The 21,393-nt window shown below is 35.6% G+C and overlaps 1 non-coding gene across 1 annotated transcript; it reads left to right on the top strand.

The window, feature by feature from the left end:
- Nucleotides 1-7,000: 7,000 nt before the first annotated feature.
- On the top strand, nucleotides 7,001-7,157 carry LOC126032698 (U1 spliceosomal RNA). The gene has a single exon (XR_007503920.1). It is a non-coding gene; the product is annotated as a U1 spliceosomal RNA (small nuclear RNA).
- The last annotated feature ends 14,236 nt before the right edge of the window (nucleotides 7,158-21,393 follow it).

The following is a 21,393-nucleotide window of genomic DNA, read 5'->3' as shown; positions in this document are numbered from 1 at the left end:
ATGCTGGCAAATAAAACATACCTCCATAATATCAAGAGAATAGAAATTTTGCAGACTACCTTCACTGACCACAAGGCTCTGAAATTATTTATGAATCCAAAGGGAATCAGAAGAAAAACTTTAACACCTGGAAGTTAAACAGCCTCATACTGAATAACCAGCGGGTCCGAGATGAAATCAAGGAGGAAATCAAAAGGTTCCTGAAAATAAATGACAAAAATCACACAAACAATCAAAACATATGGGACACAGCAAAATCAGTACTGAGAGGAAAATTTATAGCTTTGCAAACACACATCAGGAAGGAAGAAGGAGATTACCTGAGTAGCTTAATGACACAGCTAATATAACTAAAAGTGCTCAAGAAAAGGACCCAAAAATAGGGAGACAGAAGTAAATAACAAAGCTGAGAGCAGAAATCAACGAAGTGGAAACCCAAAAATCGATCCAAAAGATCAACAAAAGCAGAAGTTGGTTCTTGAAAAAATAAACAAGATAATAGACCACAGGCAAACCTAACAAAGAAAAAGAGAAAGAGAGAAATTTGATAACTCATATTAGGAATGAAAAAGGAGAGATCACTACTGATATGACAGATTCAAAGGGTAATCAGAAACTACTTTGAGAAACTCTACGCCACTAAAAATGAGAACCTGGAAGAAATGGATAAATTCTTGGACTCGTATAATTTACCATGGTTGAAGGAAGAAGAGGTAGGATATATAAACACACCCATCACTATCCATGAAATTAAAATGGTAATCAAATGTCTGCCCAAAAACAAAAGCCCAGGCCCAGATGGATTCACTAATGAATTCTTTCAAACTTTCCAAGAGGAAGTACTACCAATCCTGGCAAGACTTTTTCATGAAAATGAACAAAAGGAAACACTTCCAAATAGCTTTTATGAAGCCAACATCACCTTGATACCTAAACCAGACAGAGATGCTATGAAAAAAAGAAAATTACAGACCAATATCGCTGATGAATGCAGATGCAAATATCCTCAAAAAATCCTGGCAAATAGGATTCAATGCCTCATTAAGAAGATCATCCACTACAATCAAGTAGGTTTCATCCCAGGAATGGAAGGATGGCTTAACATCCGTAAATCTATCAACATAATACACAACATCAACAATAAGAAAAATAAAAACCACATGATCATATCAATAGATGCAGAGAAAGCATTTGATAAGGTCCAACACCCATTCTTGATCAAAAATCTCAGCAAGATGGGAATCGAAGGAACCATTCTCAATATAGTTAAGGCCATCTACCACAAGCCAGTGGCAAATATTATCCTCAATGGAGAAAAACTAAGACACTTCCCTCTAAATACTGGCACAAGACAAGGCTGTCCTCTCTCTCCATTCCTATTCAACATAGCACTGGAAGTACTCGCTATAGCAATTAGGCAAGAAAAAGTTATCAAGGGAATCCAGATAGGAAAGGAAGAAGTCAAGCTCTCACTGTTTGCAGATGACATGATACTCTACTTAGAAAACCCTAAAGACTCTACCAAAAAGCTTCTAGAAACAATAGACTCATATAGCAAGCTGGCAGGCTACAAAATTAACACACAAAAATCAATGGCCTTTCTATACACCAATAGTAATAAGGAAGAAATGGACATTAAGAAAACAACCCCATTCACAATAGTGCCACACAAATTCAAATATCTAGGAATCATCTTGACTAAAAATAGGAAGGACGTATAGAAAGAAAACTATAAAACTCTGCTCCAAGACATAAGAGAGGACACACAGAAATGGAAACACATACCCTGCTGATGGATTGGCAGGATTAACAACATCAAAATGACAATACTCCCCAAGGCATTATACAGATTTAATGCTATCCCTCTAAAGATACCCATGACATTCTTCAAAGAAGTAGATCAGGCACTTTGGAACAATAAACACCCTAGAATAGCTAAAACAATCATTAGGAAAAAGAATATGGAAGGAATTACTTTCTCCAACTTTAAACTTTACTACAAAGCAATAGTTATCAAAACAGCATGGTATTGGAATAAGGACAGGCCCTCCGATCAGAGGAATAAGCTTGAGTACTCAGAAAATATTCCCCAGACATAAAATCACCTAATTTCTGATAAAGGAGCAGAAAATCCTAAATGGAGCAGGGAAAGCCTCTTCAACATGTGATGTTGGCAGAACTGGCTAGCCACTTGCAAAAAATTGAACTTAGACCACTAGCTAACATCATGTACGAAGGTAAAATCTAAATGGATTAAGGACCTTGATATCAGACCCAAAACCATAAGATATATAGCACAACACATTAGCAAAACACTCCAGGACATTGAGAGTACAGGCATCTTCAAGGAGAAAACTTCACTCTCCAAGCAAGTGAAAACAGAGATTAACAGATGGGAATATATTAAGCTGAGAAGCTTCTGCACCTCAAAGGAAATAGTGCCAAGGATACAAGAGCCACCCACTGAGTGGGAGAAACTATTCACCCAATACCCATCAGATAAGGGGCTAATCTCCAAAATATACAAGGCTCTGAGAACTTTACAAGAAAAAATCATCTAATCCCATCAAAAAATGAGGAGAAGAAATGAACAGTCACTTTGAGAAAGAAGAAATGCAAATGGCCAAAAGACACATGAAAAAATGCTCCACATCACTAATCATCAGAGAGATGCAAATCAAAACAATGATGAGATACCACCTCACACCCCAGAGAATGGCACACATCACAAAGAATGAGAATAAACAGTGTTGGCGGTGATGTGGAGAGAAAGGAACTCTTTTCCACTGCTGGTCAGAATGCCATCTAGTTCAACCTTTATGGAAAGCGATATGGAGATTCCTCCAAACATTGGAAATCGAGCTCCCATACAATCCAGCTATACCACTCCTAGGAATATACCCTAGGAACACAAAAATACAATACAAAAACCCCTTTCTTTCACCTATATTCATTGCAGCACTATTTACCATAGCAAGACTCTGGAAACAACCAAGATGCCCTTCAACAAACGAATGGCTAAAGAAACTGTGGTACATATACACAATGGAATATTATGCAGCTGTCAGGAGAGATGAAGTCATGAAATTTTCCTATACATGGATGTACACGGAATCTATTATGCTGAGTGAAATAAGTCAGAGAGAGAGAGAGAGAAAAATGCAGAATGGCCTCATTCATCTATGGGTTTTAAGAAAAATGAAAGACACCCTTGTAATAATAATTTTCAGACACAAAAGAGAAAAGAGCTGGAAGTTCCAGCTCACTTCAGAAAGTTCACCACAAAGAGTGATGAGTTTAGTTAGAGAAATAACTACATTTTGAACTGTCCTAATAATGAGAATGTATGAGGGAAATGGCAAACATGTCTAGAGTACAGACGGGCGTCGGTTGGGGAGGAGGAAGATTTGGGACATTGGTGATGGGAATGTGCACTGCTGATGGGTGGTGTTCTTTAAATGACTGAAACCCAAATACAATCATGTATGTAATCAAGGTGTTTAAATAAAAATAAAAGAAATTGGAAAAAGGGGGCTAGTGTGGTGGCGCAAGGGGTAAGGCGTCTGCCTTGCCATGCTAGACTAGAATGGACCGCAGTTCTATCCTTCAGCATCCCATATGCACAGGGCGATTTCTGAGCACAGAGCCAGGAGTAACTCCTGAGCATCACCGGGTATGGACCCCCCCCCAAAAAAAAAGAGGAGGAGGAGGAGAAGCGTAAGAGGAGGAAGAAGGAGAAGGAGAAGGAGAAGAAGAAGAAGAAGAAGAAGAAGAAGAAGAAGAAGAAGAAGAAGAAGAAGAAGAAGAAGAAGAAGAAGAAGAAGAAGAAGAAGAAGAGGAATAGGAATCGGAAGAGGTAGGAGAAAACAAGATAAGAAGGAGAAGAAAAGAAGAAGAAGAAGAAGAAGATAAAGAAGAAGAAGAAGAAGATAAAGAAGAAGAAGAAGAAGAAGAAGAAGAAGAAAAAGAAGAAGAAGAAGAAGAAGAAGAAGAAGAAGAAGAAGAAGAAGAAGAAGAAGAAGAAGAAGAAGAAGAAGAAGAAGAAGAAAAGGAATAGGAATCGGAAGAGGTAGGAGAAAACAAGATAAGAAGGAGAAGAAAAGAAGAAGAAGAAGAAGAAGAAGAAGAAGAAGAAGAAGAAGAAGAAGAAGAAGAAGAAGAAGAAGAAGAAGAAGAAGAAAAGGAATAGGAATCGGAAGAGGTAGGAGAAAACAAGATAAGAAGGAGAAGAAAAGAAGAAGAAGAAGAAGAAGATAAAGAAGAAGAAGAAGAAGAAGAAAAAGAAGAAGAACATAAAGAAGAAGAAGAAGAAGAAGGAGAAGAAGAAGAAGAAGAAGAAGAAGAAGAAGAAGAAGAAGAAGAAGAAGAAGAAGAAGAAGAAGAAGAAGAAGAAGAAGAAGAAGAAGAAGAAGAAGAAGAAGTAAAAGAAAAAGAAATTGGAAAATAATGAACAAAATGAGCCTAAATCTGGCGGGAGTAAGGAAATAATACAACTTAGAGGAAAATTGATTAATTGAAATCCACATAATTACATTCAAAAGAACAATAAAATCAAGATTTGGTTCACTGAAACAAATAAACAGGATTAAAAAATAACATGAGAAATACCCTCAGAGAAAAAGAGAATTAGAGAGGGAACGATGTCTAATTTTTCAAATTCGAAACAAAAGGCATACATATCAGAACAAACACCACAGAAATCCAAAGGAGCATTAAAATAGGAGAATACAGAAGAAAAGATAAATTATTTTACCACTGGGAAATAAGAATTAAAATTATGAAGCTGTGCAGTCCATAAAAGAGCTCCTATGGAGGCAGCAGTGTTTCATAAGGCCCCTGTGCAATCAACTGTCAGGGCGGTATGTCTGTGAGTTTATTTTCTATTAGATAAGCCTCTCTAGAGTTACATGAGTCTATGGTGTTGACTGCTTATGAGGACATGGCAGAAGGCTCAGGTTCGTGGGCGTGGCTGCCAGGACATCTGAAAGTACAAGCAAGGATAAAGAAATAACGTTATGGGGACAAGGTTTGGAGTTGTGGGTGTGTGGGGATAACATGAGGCAGCTCTGTTTAACTCCAAAGCTCTTTGGGGATTTCAAGGTATGACATCTTTATTTATTATTTTTTTCTTGGCATTCTTTTAGTATTTGAAACAGCTTAAAGAAATTGCTTCAATTAATGTGAAACTGAAACCTCTAGCATTTAAACATAACAAGAACTGTCTGCTGAGATGACAGAACGAGAACTCATTTGTTCTAGAACATTGACAGAGGTTCCCAACCATGTGTGGTGCTGCATCTCTCTCCATCCACCCCACACTCCACATTAGGGACATATAGAAATGTGTGTATTCATACTTGCTTGCTACTATGAGGAAGTAGGGAATTACTGCTTCCATTTAGCATTTGGAAGACAGCAATACCAGAGTTCATAGAATGCTAAATAGTCCTGAAAAATTCAGAATTACTTTACCCCCAAAGATCACTGAAAGCTAATGTCATCTGTTGCTAGCAGTGGTTATGGCACACAGAAATCTTAAGTGAATGACTAATGGAGAAACTCACTATCATTGCTAGTGGTCTGTAACTAATTCTTCCAAAGATTATTGAATTATTTGAAATATGGTGAATTTCTCAACATCAGACTCTTTGGGGAGGGAGGATATGCAACAATACCTCTCAAAAAATAGCTTGGGATTCTTCCACTTAAGTATGAACAAAACAAAACAAAAACAAACAAACAAAAAGAAATCCTGCTATTCATTAAATCTTGGTGCTTCCTTGCATTCGTGTAAATCATTTATAGTTGAATATGTAAATCATATATAAGAGTCATAAAATATTAGCTACACTTATGTTTGTTATACTACCAGCAGTGGCCAAATACAACTAAATACTACAAAAAGGCCAAGAAAGGCAGGTCTAGTGCCTTGCAGAGGCCTGCTGGGTTTGGTCTCTGGCATCTCATTGTCCCAGAGCCCTCCAGGAGTAGTCTCTGAGCATCATAGAGTGTGGCCCAAAAACAAAATGGAAAAAAAGAAAGAAAGAAAAAAAAAAACAACTAAAAGCTATATGGTGGTTAGTAGTTTTTAATTGCTGTCTCATTTAAAGAAATCTACATAGGTGGCAGTTAATAAGGGTGTCTAAGATAAGGAATCAATCTGACCAAATGAATGCACATGACAGTGAGTATTTAAACCTAGAGCAGATGTCTGTAGACTAGTAATGACTTGTAATGACAAGACAGCCAGTTTCTATGACAACCATGTCAATGATCACTGCAGAAGAGTCCACATTTCAAAGAAAATGTTAATTCTGCTTAGGATTAATACAGCAATGATATGAACTATATTTCTGTCCCACTTTAGATAATTGCTTTATTCTTCACCTTAATCATAGGCCTGTCAGTAAACATAATTACTTTTTATTGAGAACATAACTTAATTAGAATCTGAAAAGGATTAAAATGGAACAATAGGTCTACAAACTGTGACTGAGGTCTCCCAAATGGAAGCATTGAGATCAAACCCTGCATGAGCGCATGGAGAGATTGAATGTAACCCTCAGGGTTTTGTCTCTGAACCTTGATCAGCTAAGAGATAGTCAATGATGAAGTTTCACCTTTTTCTCTAAGTAATCTGCTATTAGTATTGATAATGTGGCAACTTTTACAATAACTAAGGCCAGAATTTGCATTTAATTAGACGTATAAATCTGAGTGAGGTTACTCTCTATTAAGTTTTGGAACATACTCTATTACAAGTCAGAAAGGAAGTAGACACAGGGATTACTTATTTGCTATGCTATTTTGCATGTTTAGGGAGCACTGGGAAAAGAAAAGTGCTTGCAGACTCTACTAATTATTTATAGCTTATTCTAGTCTACTTCATTTACCAGTGATTTCTTTAAATTATAGTTGGAGTCTTCAGTTAAGAATAAAATTACTTAGTTTATTACCTCTCTCAACTAGTTCCTTAAACAATTTGTAAAACAAATATTTCATATTTACCCGGCAGGGGAGATACCATGATCATGAAAGTGGTTTTCCCAGGGTGAGGCTTTTCCGTTCTGATGAACTGACCCCTGGGATTTCCCCAAATGTGGAAAACTCGACTGCATAATTTGTGGTAGTGGGGACTGCATTCGTGCTATCCCTAAAAAAATATATTCAAAATTTCTCTAAATTCTTCATTTCTTTTCACAAAGTTAGATAAATGGTTTTGAAAATTTTTACTGAAGAGAAAAGAAAAATCAAAGTGTTAGAATCAGCAGCAGGTAAGTCTTGTGCTTAAGCAACCTTTAAATCTGTGGCTATATATTTATTATCTACAACACAGGAACTAACAGTATGTATGGGATATTACATACAATCCAAGGGTTTGTCCTTACATGATACCTGCTGGGAAATACATTTTACATATAAATGCCTTCTTATTTAATAAACACTAAATACACTAGAAGTAAAAAGCATTTTATTGATCTTTTCCCCTGACTTTGGGACACATGCTATTATCTAAAGCACTATACCAAAGACTGATATACTATAATTAATGATAACTTTTTTTTAAAAAAAAAAAAGAAAATAAAGAAGTTTTTTTGGCCTTAAAATAATATAGGGGTCCATCTCAAAGATCATTATGGAACACTAAAAAGTATATTCAGAATTACTTCTCAGAGAGGATAATCTGTCCACAATACCTGTTTTCTGCCTTTTCTCAAAGATAGATTAAGAACTTGCTCTTTATGCCTAACTTTACCTTTTAGGTTAGTAATAACCATTTGTCATCATCTATTGATATACTGTTTGAATAATGCTCTTAAATAATTAGGTTGTGCTTTGACATTGCAATTACCCTCTTTGATGAAATATTAGGTTTACTGACATGGAGTTGAAACCTAGTGATATAAAGTTGAGGTAATAGAAAGAACTAATATGGGGTAAAAGAAATAGGACAATGAGTAAGACAATTGCTCTGCACACACACAACCCAAGATCTATTCCCTACATCACATTTGTACTCTGAGCCTTCCAAAATTGTTTCTAATTGCAAAGCCAGCAGTAACCCCTGAGCATAGCTACGTGCAGCAACCCCCAAAAAAATAAAAGGAAAGAAAAAAATGATTGATGTTATCTATGTGTGGAGGCATGATAAAAGCAGGAATATATAAATACTTGCCTAAATATTTATATCTTGATATATACAAGATGTCCCTAAATTAAAATTAGATATGGTCCTGATAATACAACAATAAAATATGGTACAATTTGGAGTCTGGGTTTAAGCCAGATTAGAGAGACCTTTCAGAACTCTACCGATAGTCCTGAATTCTTCTGTAGGGGACCCCTGTGCACACTCACATAAAAGAAATGAACCCTTCTTTCTTATAAACAGCTGTCAAGGAGTTCTCTTTGTGCTATTTTCAAAAAAGATTATTTTACTATTGCTTTCCATTTACCTTTTACTGCTAATTGAATTGTGTGTCTATATTGTTGTAATATGAACACCACTTCTAATTAACTCCCATTATGATTATATATAGTAGGTCTAAGTAAGAGAGAAACATTTCTATGTAAAGATGGCAGCTTGGAATCCTGTGATCAAATATATTATTATAACTTTTTCCTTAACTCTCCCAGATGAGTTCAACAGTATATCTCAACAATTTGAATCTGTGTTTGACTCAACAGCAGATCATGTTTATTGCAGAGTTGTATTGCTATTATCACAAATCAAAATGATAAAGAAAAAGTTTTAGAAATGTAACTAACATCTTACAGAAATAGTAGAAAGTAATATATTTTATCCCTATTAGGATGGTAACAGATTCTTATATTCTTTTAGTTGTTGCTGCAGGAAGTTCAACTTTCCTGTGCCTCTTTCATATCCCACTGCTTCTGAATTTAACACAAAAACATTGTTCAAAATAAAATTTTATTTTATTTTTATTAATAAAATTTTGATATTTTATAATGTTTTAAGATCAATCGTCATTTATTTATCTATGGAGGCAGTTGGCATAACCTGAGAGGTGTTCTTCTCAACCTGAAGTTAAAATTCAGATTTCCAAGTAGTATAGTAAAAAGGTTGTGTAGCCCTGTAAAGTTGTATCATAAAGACAATCAGACAAGAGAATTGTTCCACAGTATTTTTTATTTATTTATTTATTTATTTTTGCTTTGGGGGCCACATTCAAAGAAAATCAGGGTTTATTTTGACCCTGCAGTCAGGGATCACTCCTGGCAACCTCAGAGGATGAAATAGGGTGCTGGGTATTAAATCCATAACATCCTTATGTAAAGTAAATACTTAGCCACTGTATTATATCTCAAGACCCATATTTTTAAATTTTTAATTTACCAGTAATTAAGCAGCCAAAGACTAACATGTTTCTTTACTGAAAATATATATTTAGGACTAGATACACTGGGCTGGTAGGAGCTGGAAGATCTAAATTAAAAATAAATATGTTTAGGATAGAAAAATAAAGCTACAGATAATTCATCTAAACCGAACTATTTGTAGACTAAATTCATGAATAACAAGTAGAAGATATTATAAGAGAGTTTCAATAAAATAGTATGCATCAGACCAAGCAGATACCAAGGTGTCTAAGATCATAGCAACAAATTTAAGATTATTCTATACAAACAAAGGTCAGCACATTCTAATAAAACATAGAATAACTGCTGTTATAAAAGAAGACTTAGGCAGAAGATATTTATTATGTGTATTATTAGGTACTCTACAGTGAGTGAAATTGGGTTGTTTTTTAGAGAAGAAAATGGGTACAATTAAAGTGTTCATCAATTATAAATATTGAGAAGTGTAAAAATTAATGAGAATATGTTTGAAAAGTCAAAAAATTGTGATTGTGACTTGACACAAAGCTCTAATGATGAATAAGTCAATAAGAAAGATAAGCCTGACAAACGATGTGGAAAAATGATTGTCATCTTTTTGAATGACTAAGGTTCACCTCGGTATTAAGGTAAATCAGCTCCACATGATAATGTACAAAAAGTGGTCTTATCTACAAATGTGCCAATGATTGAAAAAATAAAACAAATACTAATATGCTGCCATACTAAGAAAAATTAAAGAGATATAGTACAGGATCAAGGATATAATCTTGATAGACACATATAATTGAGGCAACTAGTAATGTGAATTTCAATTTTTTTTGAACTGTGTTCACCTTCTGACATTTTCCATCTTCCTATCCCCCTCTATTAGTTGCCCACTAATCTCATGCCATGGTTCACAATTTTTTTTTGAAATATTTGTATGTCCACTTAGGGTTATATGGTTCCAATTGTGAAATGCTAGATTAGAATATTAATGTATGTTTAGTTCTGATAAATACTTATTATAACTTTATAAAAATGAATTATTATGATGCTATAAAATGTTTTAAAGAAAACAACATGGATTCCATGTAATATTATAGTCTTAATTCATACCCCAAAAGAGGAGATAAATAGATGATAGATAATAAATAGATAGATATCGATAGATAAGATAGATATAGATAGATAAGAGATAGAGAGCGAGAGAGAGAAAAGGTTGAGGCAAACATGGTAAATGTCAATATTCTTATGATTCAGGAAATACCATCAACTAAAATATTTTGTGATCTGAAAACTCCATAAGAATGAAAGAGTCTGTGCTGGAGAGGTGGTGCTAGAGGTAGTGTCTGTCTTGCAAGCGCTAGCGTAGGACGGACCGCGGTTTAATCCCCCGACGTCCCATATGGTCCCCACAAGCCAGGAGCGATTTCTGAGCGCAGAGTCAGGAGTAACCCCTAAGCGTCAAACGGGTGTGGCTCAAAAACCAAAAAAAAAAAAAAAGAGAGCCTAATGAGAGTCTAGTTACAAGTAATGGTTCAGAACTGGTTCTCAGGAAATGTGAGATAAAGACCCACTCACTGGGATCAGGAAAGAATCTTTCAAGAAAGAGCAAGAATGCAAACAAAGTCTCTGTTATAGTTGAGTGTCAACTAGAATTCATTTAAGCAACAAAGAAAATATTTTGAAAGTAATATTTTGATAAAAATAAATCATAGATTTAGACAACTGTAATCAAAATATTTTAATATCAGTGCATAAAACTAGCATATAACTCAACTGTTTGCAAAATCTCATGCTAGTCTATCTTAAAATAAGTTGAATTTCTCTTTTAAACACACACACACACACACACACACACACACACATATATATATATATATATATATGTTTCAACACGTAACATACTCATATCCAAAGCAGGATGTTTAACAACTTTTGCTTTGGAATACTGTGATTAGCAGATCCACAAATTATCGACCTGCACTGTGTGAAAAAACAATTCATTAAAATTCAAGAGTGAGGTAAATATTGTACTAAAACGTACAGGTAAATTTTCAGCAAGGAGCTACTCCAACGTTACTCCAACAATTATGGTTTCCGTCTACCATAGTTTTTCTGGCACCATCTCTGAATGGAGTTACCTGGACCATTTCTAGTCAGTATAAAAAGGCAACAGAAATAGAAACAGTATGGTGTAAAGACTGAATTGTGGATGATATACTTCAACAAACTTAAACATGAATCTTTGTAATTGGATGTGATGTTGACAACTTAATATTATATGCATTTAATCATAAAATTTAGAGAAAAAAATATTGTCATTATTTGTGTGGATGTAAGAGGGCACACCCCTGGAGATGTTCAGAGATTTTCCTGGTTCTGCACTCTAGGATCACTATTGGTGAAATCAAGCAATGGAAGTTGGTGCCATCTGTGGTGCCTGGAATTAAACACTGGTAATACACAGAAAGGCAAGTGCCCTACCTACTGTACTATGTCCCTGACTCTCCAAAACTAATTTTTATAATATAAAAAGTATATGTTTTATATTTTGATAAATAAATATATAAATATATTTTATAGAAAACACTGAACTCAAGATTATTCTTTTTTTTTTCTTTTTTTGGCCACACCCATTTGAGCTCAGGGGTTACTCCTGGCTATGCACTCAGAAATCGCCCCTGGCGAGGCGAGATGGGACCGGGTAAGTCCCCTTTCCCTCCATGTGGGCGCCTAGTCTGGCAAGCGCCCCCCCACCCCGAGAGCAGGCGAGAGTGGACCGGGTGAGTCCCATTTCCCTCCACATGGGCGCCTAGTCCGGCAAGCCCCCCACCTGGGACCCAGAGCACAAGCGGAGAGAGGACTGGGTGAGCCCCCACTCCTTCCACGTGGGTGCCTAGTCCAGCAAGCTCCCTCCTGGACCCCGAGCACAGGCAAGAGCAGACCGGGTGAGTCCCTTCCCCTAGGTGGGCGCCTAGACCGGCAAGTTGAGCAAGCTGCTCCGCTCTGGGACCCCAAACCCGAGTGAAAGGTAGGAGAGGTGAGGAGAACCCTGCGATGCTGGGGCAGACTAGGACCAATAGACGGGGGAGATAGGACCAGCCACCTGGACCCTTGGGTGACCTAGAGCAGTTCACCCCCCTGAGCCCTGGAATGGACCTGGGACTCCCCAAGGGCTGAGGGCAGAGCCTGCAGGGTTTGGCTGAGGGAACTCCTTCAACTGAGGTTTGGAGGGGGTGGAGCTCCATTGACTCCCAGAGAGAGGAGGGAGGATAGAGAGTTAGGCTCAACAGCGCCAGCAACCATTGTGGCCAGGAGCGGAACTGCACCGCTGACAGAAATAAGGAGCAGAAAAGTGACAAGACCCTCTGTAGGAAGGCTGACCTCTAGGTAGCAAAGGGGAGGAGAAAGAGCTAGGTTCAACAAGCTCACCCAACAGCCCCCTCTAGAACCACCTTCAGGAAGGGAACCCATCTCCACTCCACAGGGGATCAAAGCAGGCCAAAATTAGAAGGCACAGCACTCCAAAGCACATCATTTAATACAAAGAAATACGTGTAAATCAAGGAGAACCCTAATATCTGGAGATACCATGACAAACCCTAGCAAGTTTCCAAGTCCACCAAAACGCACAGATCTATGGGAAGAAGACCTAAAAGCGGCCATGAGGAAGGAAATGCAAGAATTAATAAAAGAATTGAAAGAAACCCTAGCTACCGAGTATAAGAAATCCATGGATGAACGAATCAGCCAAATTAAAGAAGAAATGTCAAAGAACATGAGAGATTCCATACAAAAAGAAGTGAAGGAATTAAAAGACAAAGTAACAAGCCTTATGAGAAGAAACACAGAGTTGGAGAAGCACATTGAAGAACTCGAAGAAAAACTGCAAACAAAAAATGATCAAGAAAGAAATAAAAGGCAAAGCACTGGAAGGAAAAATCCAATATCTAATGAACAAGGACAAAAGAAACAATCTAAGAATTGTGCGTATACCAGAAGGGGATGAAATAGGGAAAGGGGAAGAACAGGTAGTCAGGGAGATAATAACAGAGAAATTCCCCACCCTCTGGAAAGAAACTTCAGGGCAAATCCAGGAAGTCAAGAGAGTCCCTAATAAAATAGACCCTAATAAACCAACACCAAGACATATAATAATCCAAATGGCAAAAAACAAAGAGAAAGAGGAACTCCTTAAAGCAATAAGGGAGAAAAAAAAAACCTCAAGTACAAAGGTAGGGACATAAGAATCAAACCAGATCTCCCATTTGAAATAATTCAAGCAAGAAGACAGTGGAATGACATATTTAAATGACTGAATGAAAGAAATTTCCAACCCAAGGTCCAATACCCAGCAAAACTATCATTCATATGGGAGGGCAGACTAAAAACATTCTCAAACATGAACGAACTTGAACTATTTGTGCAAACTAAGCCAATCCTAAACGACTTACTCAGAGACGAATTACACAACCCAAACCCCCAATTGTAACAACAACCACTCCACTCAATACAACTGCACCTAGAACATACATCTTATACACAATTAACACTCAACAATCAAATAATAGGGTTTAACAGGGTAGAAACTCTAAACACTGTAATAGTCAACATATACTCGAGAGCAGTGTCCAACATACATGAAAAAGGAACAACGCAAACTCTTGACTGCATTATACCACAAAGAAAACGGCAACACCAGAAACATCAGAATAGAGAGAACAGGTATGTAATCAGCCTTTTATGACAAAGGCCCACATTAATCCCTTGGAGATCGTATACAGGATCACAGGTAAAGAACACCACGGGAAATCACTGACTCCAATGAAAACATCCCATAAAATCATGTTTTAATGCCTTATCTTACTATATTTAAAATAACCTCTCAGCTTTTCTGTCCACAGGCATTCTTGGATACTAAGGGTGGACAAACCTAGATGGCAGCTTGGGATACCAGATGAGATACCATACCTAGCTGGCACTACGAGGTGTTCCCGAGCAAACTCTTTAACATACACTTTATTTCAAGGTTATACCTTCTTTTAGGAATCGAAGCACGTGGCCAGTCAGACCACCAAAGCAGTAACCGTGACATACAGACTTAAACTACAGACTCTACTCATCAAACACATTCAAGCAAACTAACATTCCCTTGCTATTCTCTCCTCTCTTCTCACTACTTTCTTTTTTATCATTTCTTTTCTACTCTTCTCTCTACTTTTTTTCTTTTCTCTTTTCCCTTCCTTTCTAATGTATTTTTTCTTTTCTCCCTTCCTACCCCTACCATATACCTTCCCCTTTTCCCCCTTTGAAAATCCAACTACCTCCTCACCCCTCATTTCCATCCAGACTTCCCACTGTATTAAAACTCTTCACCCTCAGTCCTTAATCTATTAGGCATCAAGATTGACCTCCTACCCCAATGAACCAGTATCCAGTACACAAACGAAGAGACACCCAGGCAAACCCACACTTCTTCTCCTGCAAGAAAAGGCAGCTATCTCCCCTGCAGACCCATGTTGTGTGGCCCTCCCTACCATCTTCCCCTAATGTGACTGTTACTTGAAACCTTACTTAGTTCCAAAAGTAGTCCCAATACAAGAACTTTTCCAAGACCTCCCTGCTGCAAATCTTCTGCCAATCTGAAGAAGGTCAGGGGGTATGATGGAAAGGTGCCTGGGAACCCACACACTACAAGAAAAACCCAAAAGACAATGGGAAATCATGTACTCCCAACATAAACATAAGACCTGTATTACACCTCCTCTTTACCTGCCTTTCCCCAAATGTAAGATAGTCTTTTGCATCACTTTGGTCCTTTAGATACTTTGTTAATTCATTTTTTAATTGTCTATTCTACATATACATATGTGAGCACATACATTTTTAATCCTATTTTTTTTTATCTTTTTTGGGTATGTGACCTGTTTCTGTTTTTCTCTCTGTCCATCCCCAAATGCACCAACAATATAATGTAGCACCATTTCTCTCTGCAAAGGCACACTAAAAAAAAAAAGGAGAAATCTTGTATATAAAAAAGAGCTCTTATCTACTAGAGATAGGAACTCATAGTTGTTTACAATACAGGGATAACTCCTACCTTGAAAATATGTCATGTGGAATCAACTTAGACCTCAGGAGATTAGATCCCATCCATCCAGCCTTGAACCCTGGATCCTAGTCACAGAAACGGCACAGTTCTTCACAGCAGCTGCAGGAAACAAACCCCATCCGGGACAACCTTAATACTGCTGGAACACCAACGAGTGCCAGCTCTAATACAATATCCTGACAATGAGGAAAATGGGAACAACATGACCTAAGAACAGGTTATCCTACCTTACCAGCCATTGATAAGACAAAATCAGAAGACCTGTCACCCGTTGGTAGGTCCAAAAACCAAGATCACGATTTACAGATGACTGGCTGCTAGAACCATGACAAGACTGTATATATCTTGGGACCAATAAAAAAGCCCTAGTCAAGGGTTTGAACTATGACCTGCACAATGACCATGATCCCCAGTTCCAAAGGTCTGGCAGAGACAACTGTAATAGAATAGGGCTTCTGGAAACACAAGGAAAGGCGTTATCCTAGGTGCCATATCAGGTTTAGTGCCAAGACCAAGACCACCAACCACAGAAGATAGATTAAAATGACACTAAGGGAATGAAACTTCTAGAACCACAAAGACTGACTTCATCATAAGTCCCATCCCTGGAACTGTGCAGATACTGAGATCGATAGATACAGAAGTCTGATTGTACCACCTAGGATGGAACAGAAGTCTTCCAAACATCACAAAAACACCACCAGGAGAGTAAAGGATCCTGAACAGAGTCTATAGTTGATCCCGTGACAATATACTCCAAGGGCAGAGAAACCCCATATCTCTTAGGCCAAGTGAATTCCTTTTGGAATGACCCCAATATTTACTGTGCCAGGGCAGGAGGGAAAGAAACAAAACACAAAATATTATTTATCTTGATATATATTATTTTTTCTTCATTTATTATCATTATTATTATATTTACCTATCTATTTTTGGTTGATTTCTTTGTTTTGGTGTGGTTATTGAAGTTGTTGCCCCCATTTACACTTTTTTTCTTTTCTTTTCTTTTCTTTTCTTTTCTTTTCTTTTCTTTTCTTTTCTTTTCTTTTCTTTTCTTTTCTTTTCTTTTCTTTCATTATATGCTCGGCTATGTTTCTTATCTCAAGACCGTGGTGGTTTTTTGTTGTTGTGGTGGTAGTGGTTGTGGTGGTGCTTAGCGTTATTGTTGGAGTCCTCACTGGATATTTGACACTTCTTTTTGTACTGGTGGAGTGTTTCACCTTTTTCTCCTTCGTCTCTCTAATTGAGGATGAGACCCTCTAGAAGAATTCCGCTTATTTTCTGCGTAATAGACCTTTACCCCAGTTTACTACTGTTCCCTTCTTCAAACAAAACCACGTAACTTGAACTAGCTAGTCCTGCCCCTCAGTTAGAGGAGGAAATAAGGGAGGCACCAGGACCAAACAGGTGCAAGACTACTAAGTATTAGGCTAGATACAGAGGGAACAACATATTCTGGCAGCCCTCGGGGTGAGGGAAGAGCATATGGGAGGTAGGACAAAAACGGAGGTGTAGGGAGGACAAATTGGTGATGGAAATCCCCCCTGATTTTATGTAAATATGTACCTAAAATATTATTGTCAACAATATATAAGCCACTATGATCAAAATAAAAATTAAATTAAAAAAAAAGAAAAAAAAAAGAAATCACCCCTGGCTTGAGGGGCCCATATGGGAAGCCGGGGGATTGAACTGCGGTCCCTCCTATGCTAGCACTTGCAAGGCAGACACTTTACCTCTAGCACCACCTTCCCGGCCCCTCAAGATTATTCTTAAAAGTAGTGCAACTTCTGAGTATTTAAGTATTTGTTTCTGTCATTTGTGTTAGAAATGCAAACATATTATGAACAATATTATCTTCCCCTCAACACACATGCATACACATACGTGCATAGTTCTTATCACAAGGCATGAAAAAATAAAAAATAGTGAAAAATATATCTTTATACTGAAAATATCTTTAAAATATTCTTCACAGTCATAAACATATATCAAGATCTATCTTTGTCTAAAATTGTGGTCATTTTTTTCAAGGAAGTGTTACAAAGAAGAGCTTTATTAACAGCAAACCAAATGTGATAAAATATATTTTTTTAATTTGAGAATTGAATAATTAGTACAATCTTAAATTGATATGAGTCAAGGAAATTCATATTATAAACTCAAAATTTTCTTAACTATTAGTACCCAGATATTTGTGCAAGAATTGAAATTGGGTTTCTACACACATATATTTATTTCAGTGCTATTTATAATAATGAGAATCTGGAAACAATCCACATGCCCAACACCAGATGACTGGCTAAAGAAACTATGGTATATATATGTACACAATGAAATATTATGCAGCTGTCAGGAAAAAATGAAGTCATGATTATTTTTTATACATGGATGGACATGGAAACTATTATGCAGAGTGAAATAAGTCAGAGGGAGAGAGATAGACACAAAGTAGTCTCACCCATCTATGAGATTTCAGAAAAAAAAAAGGACATTATTGTAATAACACCCAGAGACAATGGAGATGAGGGCAGAAAGGACCCACTCACAAAGAGTGATGAGTTCAGTTAGAGAAATAAATACACTAACAACTATCATTAGTATCAATAGTAGTGAGTGAGAAAAATAGAATGCATGTCTCAAATACAGTCAGGGGGTAGAGGAAGAGGGAAATTGGGGGCACTATTGGTGGAAAGGTTGCACTGGTGAAGGGGGTGTTCTTTTTATAACTGAAACTTAATTATAAACATGTTTGTAATCATAGTGCTTAAATAAAGATATTATTACCAAAAATTAGGTTTCAAGGAGTAATGTTAATTGATGAATTTATCTATCTTATTGATCTTTCAAAATTTATTTTTCCTTTTTTTCTTTTCTGTTTCTTTTTGTTTTGTTTTCTTTTGGGGCCACACCCATTGACGCTCGGGATTACTCCTGGCTATGCGCTCAGAAATCACGCCTGGCTTGGGGAGACCATATGAGATGCAAGGGGGATAGAACCGAGGTTCATCCTAGGATAGTGGTGCAAGGCAGACGCCTTACCTCTAGCACCAGTGCTCCGGCCACTCCTTTTTTCTTAATAAAATCTTACAAAGAAATAAAAATTATTGTTTGAAGAGTTCTTAGATAAATATTGGTATTTATAGTTTTAGTCAAGAAAATACTGAACTAATTGGAATTATTAAGCAGTTGAACTATTTTATTCTTAATAATAAATTTAATTAATAAATTACTAACAATATGTCTCTAAGCTAATTATTCTCTTCCATTTTCATCTGTGAATGGTGCTAATAATATTTTTATCTCCAATAAGAGTTATGTTAAATACTGTTGGTAAACCTTTATGTTTTCTATGGTAAAGGAGATGGTGTAAGGGAATGCATTATTATCATCATTATTAGTTTCCTGAGCATCTTCTCATTAAGGACTGCAGTTGACTGAAATTTCACAGAGTTTAATTGACATGAAACAGAAATTGGTCAACCTTACCATATTCATTGCCAAGTTTAAATCCAAAGAGAAAACTAATTTTCTAATTAGATTACCTGAAATGTAATAACAAAACAATGTATTAGTTTTAAATTATTTAACAATGCAATATTTATTAATTTTAACAAAGTAACTGAATATCTGTTCTGTTCAGGCACTCTATTATCAGCTATGATCATAATGTGCACAACAATTAAAATTGATTTTTTGGCAGTCCTACAATCTAAAGTTTAAAATTTTGAACCTAAAGGTGAGAAAGATAATAGAGTGATAGACATGAGACTGTACTGCTTTCCAGAATCAAGAGAGGTTCTATCCTAAGAAATCTGGATGGTTCTCATGCCCCCACTGGGAGTTATACAAATATATTATATCCAAACCATGAACATTTTAGTAATAAATACTTAGGCCTTCAAAAAGTCCATTTTATAAATTTTGTCCTAAATCTCATTAAAAAGTATATTGTGCACTATATCCATCACTAAGTAGACAACATTAGCATTAATTTTAGTCATCTCTGAATTTTATAGACCATTATAAAGTATTCTCTTTCATTAATTAAAAAAGTAAAGCATAAATAGTAAATTACTGTCTCTTACAGAGATGTATTTCTGACACAGAACTTGCTGTTCTGCCTTTGTCTTCTAGAATTAAACTATTCATATCACCTCTGGGTATGACTAAATATGATGTTGAAAGACTAAAATAAAGGTTTGCCAATTTTTTTGCTAGTAATGAGTGTTCCCAGTGAAGCAGAATAGGATTAATCATCTGACCTTTCTTTGAGGAAATCAAAGCAAATATTCCTAACTCAGGGTACAAGTAAGTTAGGATGTGACAATGATATTTTTGTTTTTCTATTCAAGGAAAAAACAAGCTATCAAAATAGTACCATAATCTATACCATATAGCAAATTGCTATTAAATGAAGTACAAATGATAAAAATAATTTATTTTGTTTAAGTTGGACTTCTTATTAGAAGTTATTCTTGGAAAAGTGACTAAGTTATTCTTGGAAAAGTGACTGTTTAATTGAGCCTTATGTATATATTTTGTGTATTCTAGACAATATAATCTATTCACTTTAGTGACAAAGTTTGAAAAACATCACTTTTTGTTTTAACAGTAGTGGACTAATTTATTTTGATTTTTAACCAATGCTTATATCAAATGAAATGTGTTCTTTCTGTCTCAGTAAAGTATAAGCCTTTGATTTTATTAAATTGTTGAAAAGTAGAAATAAAACAGTTGACCATAATTAGCATAAGAAATTTTTTAACAGCCCCATATTTTAAGACAGAAATTATTTTGAACTTATCCATAAAATATCAGCAAATTGTACCCCAGTCTATAAAAGTATTTAAGACAGGTATTGATAATTATTTGTATTATAAAATACAAATTCATTGGTATAATAAAAATCATTTAAATATTTTCCTGGCATATAGTGTCAAAAGTTTTATTACCAATCATGAGTATTATGGTAACATACATCCTATATTTTATCTTGAGGTCTCTCTTTTGTAAATATTATATATAAATTTATTTTAATAAATTTAAATTAAGTTTTATTAATAATTTTTATAAATATAAAAATAACTCCAGGGAAAGACACAATTTTGAAGAAGGGTACTTGAAATTAGAAAGGATTAGTGTGTTTTGCTCCCTCAAGTTTATCATTGCTTCCAGCATTCAGTCTTTTACCTGACTTCTTCATCTAAACCATTCTTTATCTTGGTGAAGGGGGATGTACCTTTTAATGATGGAAACCCAATACAAGTATGTTTGTAACCATGGTGCTTAAATAAAGATATTATAATACAATAAGATAAAATAAAAATAATATGAAAATTTAATTAACTAATTGATATTTCTTGTATGATTTTAACTCATATAAAATATACCTAATATCGCTGTCTAAAGGTCATAATTTTATACCAAAGGAAGCATTTTTAGAATATCATTATCCCCTTATAACCTTATGGATACTTATTAAGTCAAATTAATATGTATATGACTTAGGCTAAAATTACTATATAATTTTCAAGAGCTTAAAAAGAACTTTATTGTAACTAGTTTCTTTTGTTTGTATAGTATCAAACTAGATTGTAGAATTAGTTTTATATATGTAGTTATAAAATCAGTGGTAATGAACATGGACGAATGAATATAACAAAAAAGTATTGTTAATGACTCAAAGATAAAAACCAGTAAAAGGGAATTAAATAATATGAAAAGAAATAAAACAATAATTCTGAAATAAATAGAAAATATCTATAAAAGTTGTTGAGGATCACAAAGGTCAAAATTAAATTAGTATTCTAATAAAAAACTCAAAAATTATGACTAATAAGTTTTCCTAAATTTTATTTATAATATGCTTTGAGATTTTGTAGTATCTTAGAGCCTTTTCAGTATTAAACACTTCCTTTTTTTAATAATAT

Source organism: Suncus etruscus, chromosome 16, assembly GCF_024139225.1.
Source record: "Suncus etruscus isolate mSunEtr1 chromosome 16, mSunEtr1.pri.cur, whole genome shotgun sequence".
Taxonomy (NCBI): Eukaryota; Metazoa; Chordata; class Mammalia; order Eulipotyphla; family Soricidae; genus Suncus; species Suncus etruscus.
Note: the sequence above shows the minus strand (reverse complement) of the source record. Positions and strands in the feature narration are given on the sequence as shown.